The 12,315-nt window shown below is 41.2% G+C and overlaps 1 protein-coding gene and 1 long non-coding RNA gene across 37 annotated transcripts in view; one reads left to right on the top strand and one right to left on the bottom strand.

Annotated features, from left to right (window-relative positions):
* rims2a (regulating synaptic membrane exocytosis 2a) overlaps positions 1–12,315 on the bottom strand; it is a 307,760-nt gene that overhangs the window by 129,175 nt on the left and 166,270 nt on the right. The gene's annotated exons all lie outside the window — the stretch shown is intronic.
* Positions 5,933–8,638, top strand: LOC137082683 (uncharacterized). 3 transcript variants are annotated; one of them, XR_010906390.1, is made up of 5 exons: positions 5,933–6,496; positions 6,815–6,852; positions 7,179–7,246; positions 7,421–7,544; positions 8,499–8,638. It is a non-coding gene; the product is annotated as an uncharacterized lncRNA (long non-coding RNA). The 3 variants fall into 3 exon arrangements; XR_010906391.1 differs by having other exon boundaries at positions 6,808–6,852; XR_010906389.1 differs by lacking the exon at positions 5,933–6,496 and having other exon boundaries at positions 6,648–6,852.

Below are 12,315 nucleotides of genomic sequence, written 5' to 3'. Positions count from 1 at the left end.
ACAGAGTTTTACCTCACGCTTCCAATTCTCTCGTCCTGTCGCTCTATCGCCGCGGACAGAGAATACTAGAGTGAATAAACAAACTCGAGCCGAAGCTCTCGCCGTGCTAGAAGCGCCGCGGACAGAGTTTTACCTCACGCTTCCAATTCTCTCGTCCTGTCGCTCTATCGCCGCGGACAGAGAATACTAGAGTGAATAAACAAACTCGAGCCGAAGCTCTCGCCGTGCTAGAAGCGCCGCGGACAGAGTTTTACCTCACGCTTCCAATTCTCTCGTCCTGTCGCTCTATCGCCGCGGACAGAGAATAATAGAGTGAATAAACAAACTCGAGCCGAAGCTCTCGCCGTCCTAGAAGCGCCGCGGACAGAGTTTTACCTCACGCTTCCAATTCTCTCGTCCTGTCGCTCTATCGCCGCGGACAGAGAATAATAGAGTGAATAAACAAACTCGAGCCGAAGCTCTCGCCGTGCTAGAAGCGCCGCGGACAGAGTTTTACCTCACGCTTCCAATTCTCTCGTCCTGTCGCTCTATCGCCGCGGACAGAGAATAATAGAGTGAATAAACAAACTCGAGCCGAAGCTCTCGCCGTGCTAGAAGCGCCGCGGACAGAGTTTTACCTCACGCTTCCAATTCTCTCGTCCTGTCGCTCTATCGCCGCGGACAGAGAATACTAGAGTGAATAAACAAACTCGAGCCGAAGCTCTCGCCGTGCTAGAAGCGCCGCGGACAGAGTTTTACCTCACGCTTCCAATTCTCTCGTCCTGTCGCTCTATCGCCGCGGACAGAGAATACTAGAGTGAATAAACAAACTCGAGCCGAAGCTCTCGCCGTGCTAGAAGCGCCGCGGACAGAGTTTTACCTCACGCTTCCAATTCTCTCGTCCTGTCGCTCTATCGCCGCGGACAGAGAATACTAGAGTGAATAAACAAACTCGAGCCGAAGCTCTCGCCGTGCTAGAAGCGCCGCGGACAGAGTTTTACCTCACGCTTCCAATTCTCTCGTCCTGTCGCTCTATCGCCGCGGACAGAGAATACTAGAGTGAATAAACTAACTCGAGCCGGAGCTCTCGCCGTGCTAGAAGCGCCGCGGACAGAGAATAATAGAGTGAATAAACAAACTCGAGCCGAAGCTCTCGCCGTGCTCATTCTACCGCCGCCGTGCTGAAGCGCTGCGGACAGAGAATACTAGAGTAAGTTAGACGAGCGAGCTCGGGCTGTTGGGTATGTCAAGAACAATGTCGCTGCAGCGCGCGCTTACTGCCAAGGAAGTTGTAATGGCTGCCTTGTCATGATAGCGCGCGCCCCTTCCACAGCGCGTTGCTGACTAGAGCGCGGCTTACGTCATAGCACGCGCTCACTGTCAGAGCATAAGGGCGTCGGAAAATGGCTGCCAAGCTAAGCCCTTTTTTCACTCTATCACTTCCAGTCCCCTTTATTCAGGCGGCTGGAAAGGTTTTTACACTGTAGACAAAGTGTCCACTACACAGTGTGCACCCCTACATAAGCACTGTTAATTCAGCCTCACAAAATCACAAATAAATCCCGCCGCGGCCGGATTACACCATATAAAGTCAACTAGCCTTATTGCAGTCAACTAGCCTGTGGTCAAACACGCTTGTCTGCATGCGCGCTTTCAGTCTAGACTAGAGCATAACGGCATTGTGGAATGGCTCACATACCACCCGCACTTCCTTACATTCTCCCAGTTCCCTTAAGTTAGTGACTGGAGATGAAATATTGCAGTCAACTAGCCTGTGTTAAACACGCTCGTCTGCACACTAATGCTGTGTGCGTTTACCCCTGTGGATTTGCTCACTGGTTTGCACCGTGGGTATTCTACGTAGGTTGTGCGCCACTGCACATTGTTTACACTACACACAAAAGAGCTTTCTATGTAGGAAATGTGCCCACTTTACAGTCTGCACTCCTGCACCCAAGCACTTTTCACAAAGTTCACTCTCGCACACACAATATAAATGTGAGGCGTGCGCCCACTGCAAAGCCTGCACCGCCAAAACTAACACTATCCCCACAGTGTTAAAAGCAGTGTTACAGCACAAGCAACCCGGCTAACAGGCCCCTATTACTAAGCGGCCAGCCCCCGAATCTAATTCAACCCCTGGCTTTACGAGCCCAGGCCTGGCAGGCCATTCCTGGTATATAATATTGGGTGTTGAACATATAAAACGAGGTTCTCGCTACAGTTTTGCTCGCAGACCCCGCGATTCAAGCCGTGGTCGAGCCCTCTGTAAGAAGCAGTGTCAGTCACGTGCTTCTCGCTGAGGCATTGAGACTGTTAAAGGAGAGAGCGGCGAAAACAGTACACCCGACGCTAGCGAGTCAGGTTTTTACTGTCGCTAATTCCTCATGCCGAAAATGGGTGGCGGTCTCAGGCCCATTTTCCAGGCATCTGAACAAAGCACTTATGACACGCTCGTTTCAAGGTGCTGACGGTGAAACAAATCCTCGCGCACATTCGCCCCGGGGATTGGGTTTTCTCAATAGATCTGAAAAACGCATACTTCACGTTACGATAACCCCCCACCCCCACTACAGGCCATTCTTGAGATTCGCCTTCGAGGGGCAGGCTTATCAGTACAGTCATTGTCATAGACTCAAGACTTACGGCATAAGAACCACCACGTCTTGATAATGTACATAAAATCGCTAGGGCAGCCGAGATCAGACTCTGTTCACTGCATGGCTAAGCATCTCCTTTTATGGGCAGAGCACAATCTGAGCTCCCTAAGGGCGGCTTACGTGCCAGGTATTCTGAATCAGGGTCCGGACATGTTATCCAGAGGACCCATGTCCCCAGGGGGATGGTCCCTTTACCCGCAAACAATTCAGCTTGCACAGCACACGCTGCCCAATATTTTTTCTGCAAACGCAGGGATGCCCTGGCCCATGTTGGCCCAGACTCCCTCTATATGTTCCCTCCGATCGCGATCCAGCTGCAGCCTGTGCTTTTTAATAGCCCCACTTTGGAAGAACCGCACATGGTTCTCCATACTGTTTCAGCTGTCAGACACAGCCCCATGCCTATTCTGCCAATGAAAGGGAAGGTCTGGCATCCCAATCCCGAGCTGTGGGCCCTCCACGTATGGCCCATCAACGGTATCCGGGAACCTCTCTGACAAGTTATGAACACTATTTCGGAAGCTAGAGCCCCTGCTATCTGGCAGCTCTGCTTGAAGTGGTCAGTGGTTTTCTAACCAATGTGCTACGCGAAACATCGACGCACACTCATGCGAACTGGCGGAACCGCTCGCTTTCTCCAAGAGCTAATGGATGCGGGTCGTCCCCCCTCCATACTCGGGGTGTGTGTCTCCGCCATAGCAGCTAGCCACGCTCCTATCGCGGCACATTCACTAGGGAAAAGTGATCTTATTGTGTGTTTTCTTAAAGGGGCCAGGAGATTCAGCCCGCCTTGCCCCTACCTCGGTCCCTATTTGGGACCTCGCCATGGTTTTGGAGGCCGTGAAGGGTTCCCCCTCCTAACCACTTCAGAACACGAGCTTGAAGCACATATCACTCAAAACCGTTTTTCTGCTGGCTGTGGCCTCGGTTAACCGAGTGGGTGGCTTACCTGCACTCTCCGTGAGCCCTTCCTGTCTTGAGTTTGGGTCCAGCAACTTCAAGGTTGTGCTCAAACCGAGGCATGGTTTTATGCTGAAAGTGCTATCAACCCCTTCAGTATGCAGCTCTTTGCACTGCTTAACCCGCGTCTCAGAGAGAATAAGACGCAAACATATTCTGCTCAGTCAGAGCATTGAGATTGTATCTAGAGCGCTCCGCCCCCTTCAGGCAGTCGGATCAGCTCTTCATTGCTTCGGTGGCCGCACTAAAGTTTGTGCTGTCATGAAACAGTCTCTCACACTGGATAGTGGATGCAGTCCCACTAGCATATAGGTCCAGGACCTAACCTGTCCTACAGGCATTTAAGCCCACTCCTCTAGAGGCATGGCCTCATCTTGGGCTTGGTCGTGTGACATTTCTTGGAAGATATCTGTGCGGCGGCAGGCTGGGCCTCTCCGTCCACTTTTATCAGATTCTACAAGTTGGAGGTTCCAGCTCTACAAGCAGGGCTTCTCTCCATCTAGGCTCTATCTTGACCCTGGCAAACAGATTGCCTTACATTTTGGCCTGTACACATTAGTCCTTAAGCACTATTCATTCATCATAAGATCCGACTATGTCCGATCAGCTGTTCAAACGAACCGACTCTTCCGGTTCTTCATTCCCCTTATAAGCCGCCTCTGTCGGTGTCTCGGGGGTTTATAACATGTGCTTTGGGTATACTGGGTCAGTCAGCACACACGGCGCTTTACATTGTGTTCCCATACGTAATACGAGGAACCTCTCTCGAAAGGGAACGTACTCGGTTACTTTCGTAACCTCGGTTCCCTGAGAGAGAGGAACGAGTATTACGTTCCGTGCCGTGTTTATGCTTCTCAGGTATCGCTTCAGTCGATCTTAAAACCTGACACCTATGGCGAATTAGGGTCTTATATAGCCTCCTGTATGCAAATATAAGCACCTTTTTCGGCGGGCTTCTGGAACGCCCCCCATTGGTTCGTTCCTCTCAGCCGCCTCACCATAGGTTCCTGCAGTTGCCGCAGCCCGGCCAATCAGAGCGCTCCTCGCGCTGGGCTATGGCCGTGCAGCTCACTGCGCTTTACATAGATACCTTTATTAAAAGTTTTGCTTCACATTCTCGAGAAAAGGAGTTTTTCCCATACGTAATACTCGTTCCTCTCTCTCAGGGAACCGAGGTTACGAAAGTAACCGAGTACGATTTTCACACACAGGTGATTAACACAAATTACACATTTTTTTGGAGATATTATTTATGACAGTTATTCAGAACTAGTAACCATAAAGGGAGGAAAAAATGAAACAGTCGAATGATGGAATTTACCACAGAATGATAAAAACATGTTAACTAGTACAGTTTTTGCTTTACTGTGTATATACCCAGTGCCGGTCCTAGACTTCTGAGGGCCCTAAGCAAAATTTTGTAAGAGGGCACTGTCAATGCGCTCATGAAAACTTGAAAATTTTGACCCCAAACGCCTTAGAGGGATAGTTCACTCAAATATTATCCATTAATTTACTCACCCTCAAACCATCCTAGGTGTATTTGACATTCTTCTTTCAGACGAATACAATCAGAGTTGTATATAAAAAAATGTCCTTCCAAGCTTTATAATGGCAGTGAATGGGAGCCCAAGATTTGAAGCCCCAAAAAAGTAGCCTAGAAATCTAGATGCACCATAACAGCAGCAAATCTAATCTGCCGTGAGTGTCGTCTAGCAACTCTCAGTACACTTCTGAGCTGTAAAAGCCAAACTCTGGTCGGGCCAATCACATCGTGTATTGAGTCGGTGGGCAGGGCTTAACATAATGACGGCCGAGTTGCGCTTGCGTGCTTCTAGTAAACACAGAATCTGGCGAACGGCGGTCTTTCGAATCAGCTTTGGCCGCGACTCTGGAAGACTTGGAGTTAAGCTTTTCTCTGAGAAAAGAACAAAGAACGGCACTGAAGTCATTCTTAAGAAGGGAAGATGTGTTCGGAGTTTTGCCGACCGGATACGACGAAAGTTTAATTTGTCAACTAGCTCTGCTTCTCTGGTTGGTGGAGCGCTATCCTATCGCGTGCAGAGGGAGTTTGAAAGACAACCGTTTATCCCGCCCCTCGGATTGAGCCCTGTCAATGGTGAGTTTCCAGACCAAACATCTGGATGTGGGTCTGGCTTGTCAGGCTAACAAAAAAGTGCATCCATCCATAATAAACATACTCCACACGGCCTTCTGAATCGATGGGTTTGTGTAAGAAAAAAATCCATATTTAACATGCACTGTAACCAATTTCTGTAGTTTTCACAGCATTATTACTGTAAAATGAGAAAATACTTACTATAGAACCTGTATACAGCATGTTGCTGTAGATTTGCAAAGCATCATGGTCTTTTTTCAATGGCAGGTAAATTCTACAGTATTTTTTTTCTCTCCTGTGAATCACAATACAGCATTTTCTAGAATATTTTTTTTTTCAGCCAAGGAAAGCTACGAGATTCCCCACTTTCATCCGAATTTTTACTTCAGAAAGGTAACATAATGTATTTCCAAAGTTTACTCTTGTAAAGTCAACTGTTTGTTCAACTTTAAGAGTGCACTGAGAGAGAAAAGAGTAATGAGCGGCACACTTTCTAGTAAACTCGTCTCATGCTGTGTGTGCATTTTATAATTTTATTTCCACAAATATTTCTGCATGATTTCGATATATTTTCTAGTCTGGCAACATTTGATAACGTCATTAATTTATAGAAGGATAGTATTGTTAAATAAAAATTAAATTGTGGATGTGATCTCTTTTGGATCTGATCCGTCACATAATGTGATCGCTTTTTTTCCTGTCACCACATGCGCGTGAGGCAGTGAGCCAAAGCCTGCCGACTCTCGACGGTCTCGAGCTGAAAGCAAACGCAGCTGAGGTACGTACGTTAGTCCTAACTTAACATATTTTTCATAGTGATTAATCATGATTTTTCTGAATGGAAACCCCCAGAAACTAGATTGGTAAAATGCTATTCAAACTTGTGGGAGCATGCATGGTAGGCTACTGTATTAAGATTTGTCTTATCCGGCAACATTACATTTTTAACGTCTTTAATTTGATCAAAGACTAACGTTAGCATTGGGAAATTACATTAATTTAAAATGGTGTAATTTTTTGTATTTATTGGCGCTGTAGCCGTTTAATAATCTCTCGTTTCTTTTCTCTTGCTTGCTGTTGCCACCTGAGGAATCAGACATTGAAGTTAAGCGGGCCGAGAAAACGCAGCTAGAGGTAACGTTATCTGTTAAGCTACGTTAATTAACACATTTTTAATAATTTCATGATTTTTCTGAACTTCATTGCCTTCAAGCTGCAGAAACTATAACGTTAGATTGTGAATAGAGTGCCATTCCCGACTTTTGGCAGCATATATATTTGTCTTATCTGGCGAAATTACATTTATAACGTCTTTTATTTTATTAAATATTAGCTACGTTAGCTTTAAATAAAAATTATTTGAAATTGTAATTTTTTACAGTATTGCCACACACTTTCTCTAATGAATATTGAACTTGTGATTTCTAAAACTGTGTTTTCGTTTTATTTTGTGTTACAAGAAACTTCCACCTAAGCAAACGCTGAGGCTCAGATTTCCTGCCAAACACTCCCAGACTCATCATGCTCGGTAAGATCCAAGCACTCAACATACACAATAGATGCCAATATTAAGGGTTACTTCACATATAAAGCATCTTGCACTTACATTCCAAAAATCTCTAGTTGTTACTGATCCAATAGAAAAAAAAGAGGTATTTTTTCTTGGATAGGGTAATGCATAGCCTAATGTTTTTATTTTCAGATTCTTCGTCAGAATTAACCCAGAGTACAGCGAGTGCAATTCAAAGGTCCAGATTAGCAGACAAACTAGGAAGGTGGTCATCAGGGACTTCATCGAGTATGACTGGCAGAACAACTAATTCCAGGTGAGACTTTTAATTGTTACCTTGAATACCTTTAAATGGTGATTGAAAGTCAGGGGTGGCCAGCAACTTGTCTATTAAAGGGATAGTTCACTTTAAAATTTATTCTCAAGTTGTTTCAAACCTGTATGAATTTCTTTCTTCTGCTGAACACAAAAGAGGATATTTTGAAGAATGTCGGTAACCAAACAGTTAACTGGAGCCAGTGACTTCCATAGTAGTAAAAAAAAAATACTATGGAAGTCACTGGCTCCAGTTAACTGTTTGGTTATCGACATTCTTCAAAATATCCTCTTTTGTGTTCAGGAGAAAGAAATTCATACAGATTTGAAACAACTTGAGGTTGAGTATGTGATAATAGCATTTTCATTTTAAAGTGAACTATCCCTTTAGGCCTGCCAAGCATCATTTTCAAATCAGGCAGTTTTACAGCGTCAACACAAGGTGATTCAACAACACTGACATGAAAAACAGGAGGAACATTGTGTGACAACACCAGCCAGTTAGAATACTTTTCCATTCAGAACTCACAAACATAAATTTCACTGTTGTATCACTAACTGTAAACATGGTATTGTGGCAGAAATGTGGGATATTCATGAACAATTTTATAATATTCATGTAGACAGTTATTAAATATTAAAGTAATGGCAAATGACAGAAACCAATTCTGTCTAATAAGAGTCGAGTTGCAACTCCATAATATTTACATTTTATCTTTTAAAAATAGGTTGTTATTTTTACAGATGTTACAGTTTGTGTTAACGAAAATACATTTACATTTTACATCTTTTGTAAAGCTATAAAAAAATATCAGCCCTGGGGGATGCTACTCCACAAACCACCAACAAAGCATATAAAAATACTAATATTTATTTAAAACTTTATGTGTATGTCATCAACCCATCTGTCTTACTTTTAAACTTTTACATTAATAATGAATTTCTTCTTCTACAGGGTAGAAGACTCAGGCCCAGGAAGTCCAGGTCAAGTTTTAAAAGAATAATAGTTATGAAAAAAAAACATTATTGGAGAAAAACAATATTCAGGTTTGAAATCCTTCTGTTTTTAAAGGGATAGTTCACCCAAAATGTTTAATTGTGTCATCATTTACTCACCCTCAACCTGTATGAATTTTTTTTTTTTGCTGAACACAAAGAAAGATATTTTGTAGAATGCTGTTAACCAGACAGTTGATGGGTCCCATTGACTTCCTTAGTATTTTTTTTCTACTAAGGAAGTCAATGGGACCCATCAACTGTCTGGTTACCGACATTCTTCAAAATATCTTTCTTTGTGTTCAGCAAAAGAAAGAAATTTATACAGGTTGAGGGTGAGTAAATGATGACACAATTAAACATTTTGGGTGAACTATCCCTTTAAATCATTTAATTTTTATAGATTTGTAATTTTACCCAAACATTTGAATACATATTGATTGTTTTGTTTGCTCAAAAAAGTGCTGAAATGAAATAAATTGTTCACAGAGAAATGTTAACTTATTGAAAAAAAATGTATATGTTCAGAAAATATATAGATTTGAAATCCTGCTGTTTTTAAATCATTACATTTTTATACATTTGTAATTTTATCCAAACATTTTAATAAATATTGATTTTGTTTGTTCAGAAAAGTGTTTTTTTGTATGTTCAGAAAAGTGATGAAATAAAAAATTTACAGATAATTTGTAACATTGAACAAATTATGCTATACTATTTTTTTTATGAATTTTTGAAATTAAAAGTGAGAAAATAAATGGCATTTGTGACAGTGTCTTTATTTTACAGTACACAATATTAATGCAGTAATCCTGATTACAGTATAATTATAAAATACAGTACTGTGATTATTACTGTACATTTTATTACAGTAATTTAAAAGTTACTGCGATTATATTTACAGTAAGAATACTGTGAAATTAAATACAGCAACTTACAAGCTAATTGCTGCCAGCAAGTTGCTGTATTTTTCACAGTTATCTTTTTACAGTGTGTTATAAATGTTAAAATTTCTAGCTTCCAGCAGACCACTTGGAAGCTTGGAAGAGCCAGGACAATTTTTTTACATAAATAATAATAATAATAATTATTATTATTATTATTATTTGTATTATTATTATTATTATTAATAACTTTTATTTGTAACACACTTTATATTAAAACAATCTCAAAGTGCTAATATAACTCTGATTGTATTCATCTGAAAGAAGAATTTCATATATGCCTATGAATAGTGAACTATCACTGTCACTAGTTTCGCTGTCAACCAGTGAATTGAAACAGTCAGTAATGCAACTCAGTATAGACTTCACCAATTAAATATAATTAAAGTCACTAAAGTTAATTAGTGAAGAGCAGTGAATGAATCGTTCATTTTCTTTTGTTGTTTAATTAGCATTAAAGGCACAATATATATATATATATATATATATATATATATATATATATATATATATATATATATATATCCAAAAACCACTAAATTAACGCTATTTATTTTGTTGACTTTGTACTTATATTATCCCAAATGTTTCCAAGAATGTTTAAATTCAGAGAAATGAGCTATTTTAACCAGGAAACAGAGCGTGTCCATGGGTCACCTATTGATTAGATCATACCGCATTACCCTTGATTTCCCGTTTTATTTCATAGAAACCATGGAAACACCAAAGATGCTTTAATATATCATATTTTATTAAACAAGTGAGCAACTGATTTGCTCCAGTGGCTTTCAGCCCACCCTGTTTCATAAATCAGTAACGTTATTCAATACATAGTCCCGTTGGATTCTTTTCCACCAGCTTTAGAGGTGTAGACAACAACGCGCATGATTCTGCGAAATCAAGGTGTCTTCAAGCTATGCCTTTGTTTGAATAAACGACCTCTAGCTGTGGAAAATTTAATATATTGTATACACATTTATTTGGGTGCTGTCACTTTAAAATGAAATTCTAATCTAATATACTGACAGGCATTCGATTACTTTCCCAACTGTTTATGTTCACTTAAGATATGACTGAATTTGTTAAAGTGAAAACTTTCTAAAAAGGAATTTTTACAATGCATTTGTCTAAGCGCACGCCTCAAGCCCAAAGTAGCCTATTGTCTATGTTTTGCGCGTACAGAGAGCAGCTTCAGAAACAGCATCTCTTCCGTAGCTTAATACGCTTTTAACTCTTCTTTTTTTATTGATTTGGATGTTACAAAGGAAGGTCGACAGCGCATCGCTTTAAAGGAAAGGAACGGAATGGGGCATGATTTCATAATCGTTGGAAGGCAAAATAAAAACCGAATCCATAGTCAATAAATCCTCTTTGAGATCAAGGGGGCCCCCTGTTGGTTTGAGGGCCCTATGCAACTTGCATGCTTTGCATATAAGGAGGACCGGCACTGTAAATACCTTTGAATATATATTTTTCATAACATAAAATAATGTAAAAATACAGGGACATGATGTGTGTTCACAGTTATCAGCTTTTTAAACAGCTTTCAGTGTGACTCATCCAATCAAAATTTGGAGGCGGAATAATTTGCATTAAAGTTTACAGGAAGGAAATAGTCACACTGTCTGATGAAAATTTAAAACATATATATGGTTAGTTAATACACACTTTTCAAAAGTTTGGGGTCAGTGGGATCATGATTTAAAAAAAATAATACTTTTATTCCACAAGAATAAATATATTGATCAAAAATGACAGTAAAGATTTTTAATCAGAGTATTAGAATATGTGACACTAAAACTGCAGTAATGATGCTGAAAATCCAGCGTTGCATCACAGGAATAAATTACATTTTAAAATATATTAAAATTTGTTTGTATCTGCATTCACCTTCACTATTTCTCTCTGAAATGATGATCATGTTGGTAAGTGTGTATCCTTAAATTCTTTTTTTTTTTTTTTACAACACCGGCAAAGATTATTTATTCCAGCGTGCGTGCAGACAGGGTTGCCAAGTTTTTACAACAAACCCCGCCAATTACTAGCCCTAAACAATAGCTTCTCATGGGGGTTCTCGAGAAAAAAAAAGGGCATTTGGGGGGTAAAATTTGTGTTATTTTACCAAGGTTGCCAGCTAAAATTCACATTCCTGGGTCTATATATCACATTATAGTCGCTTCAACCCGCACACATGGATAACAACCCCCGGGGAAAAACGCGGACTTGGCAACACAGTGCAGTTGAGTTCTGTTGACATTTAACAACTAATGTTATGCGTCGCTCCGTTGCTCTGATTGGTTGTAGGTCTAATCCAATTGAGGTCTTTCCTGGTTCGGTTGAAACACGCTCCATAATCACAGCCCAATGGAGCAGTTTCAGACTCATATTCTGTCTATAATTGAGTATGACTATGTCAGGCTAATATTTTTATATAGTCAATAAAATGCAGCCAACCCCAAACTTTTGAATTAGTAAACAATATAAACAATAATTTTCGATGAATTTTAGTTCTACCGTTCAGCCCTTCTAAAAGTCATAATAACAGCAGACAGAAGCCTGTGTTGTATATGACGAGGTCAGACTGATCTGCAGTAGAGGGAAAACAGCAGCACTGGGGAGAATCAGAGGGCACTATGGGAAAATGTGATGGTGTGGGGAGATGGTCCACTTCGTTCTGCGTGTGTGTTTCATTTTTCACAGGATTAAGAGGGACAGCAGGGTGGATCCAGTATAAAAAACACACGGTTAAACCCAGAGGATCAGCCTGAGCATGCAGCGGTCATTACCTGAGCTGTACACATACGGGCCTTTGGCTGCAAAAATAACCAGGTC

The sequence above is a fragment of the Pseudorasbora parva genome, chromosome 7 (assembly GCF_024679245.1).
Source record: "Pseudorasbora parva isolate DD20220531a chromosome 7, ASM2467924v1, whole genome shotgun sequence".
NCBI classification, from domain to species: Eukaryota; Metazoa; Chordata; class Actinopteri; order Cypriniformes; family Gobionidae; genus Pseudorasbora; species Pseudorasbora parva.
The sequence above is the reverse complement of the archived record's forward strand: the minus strand, read 5'-3'. Positions and strand labels throughout refer to the sequence as shown.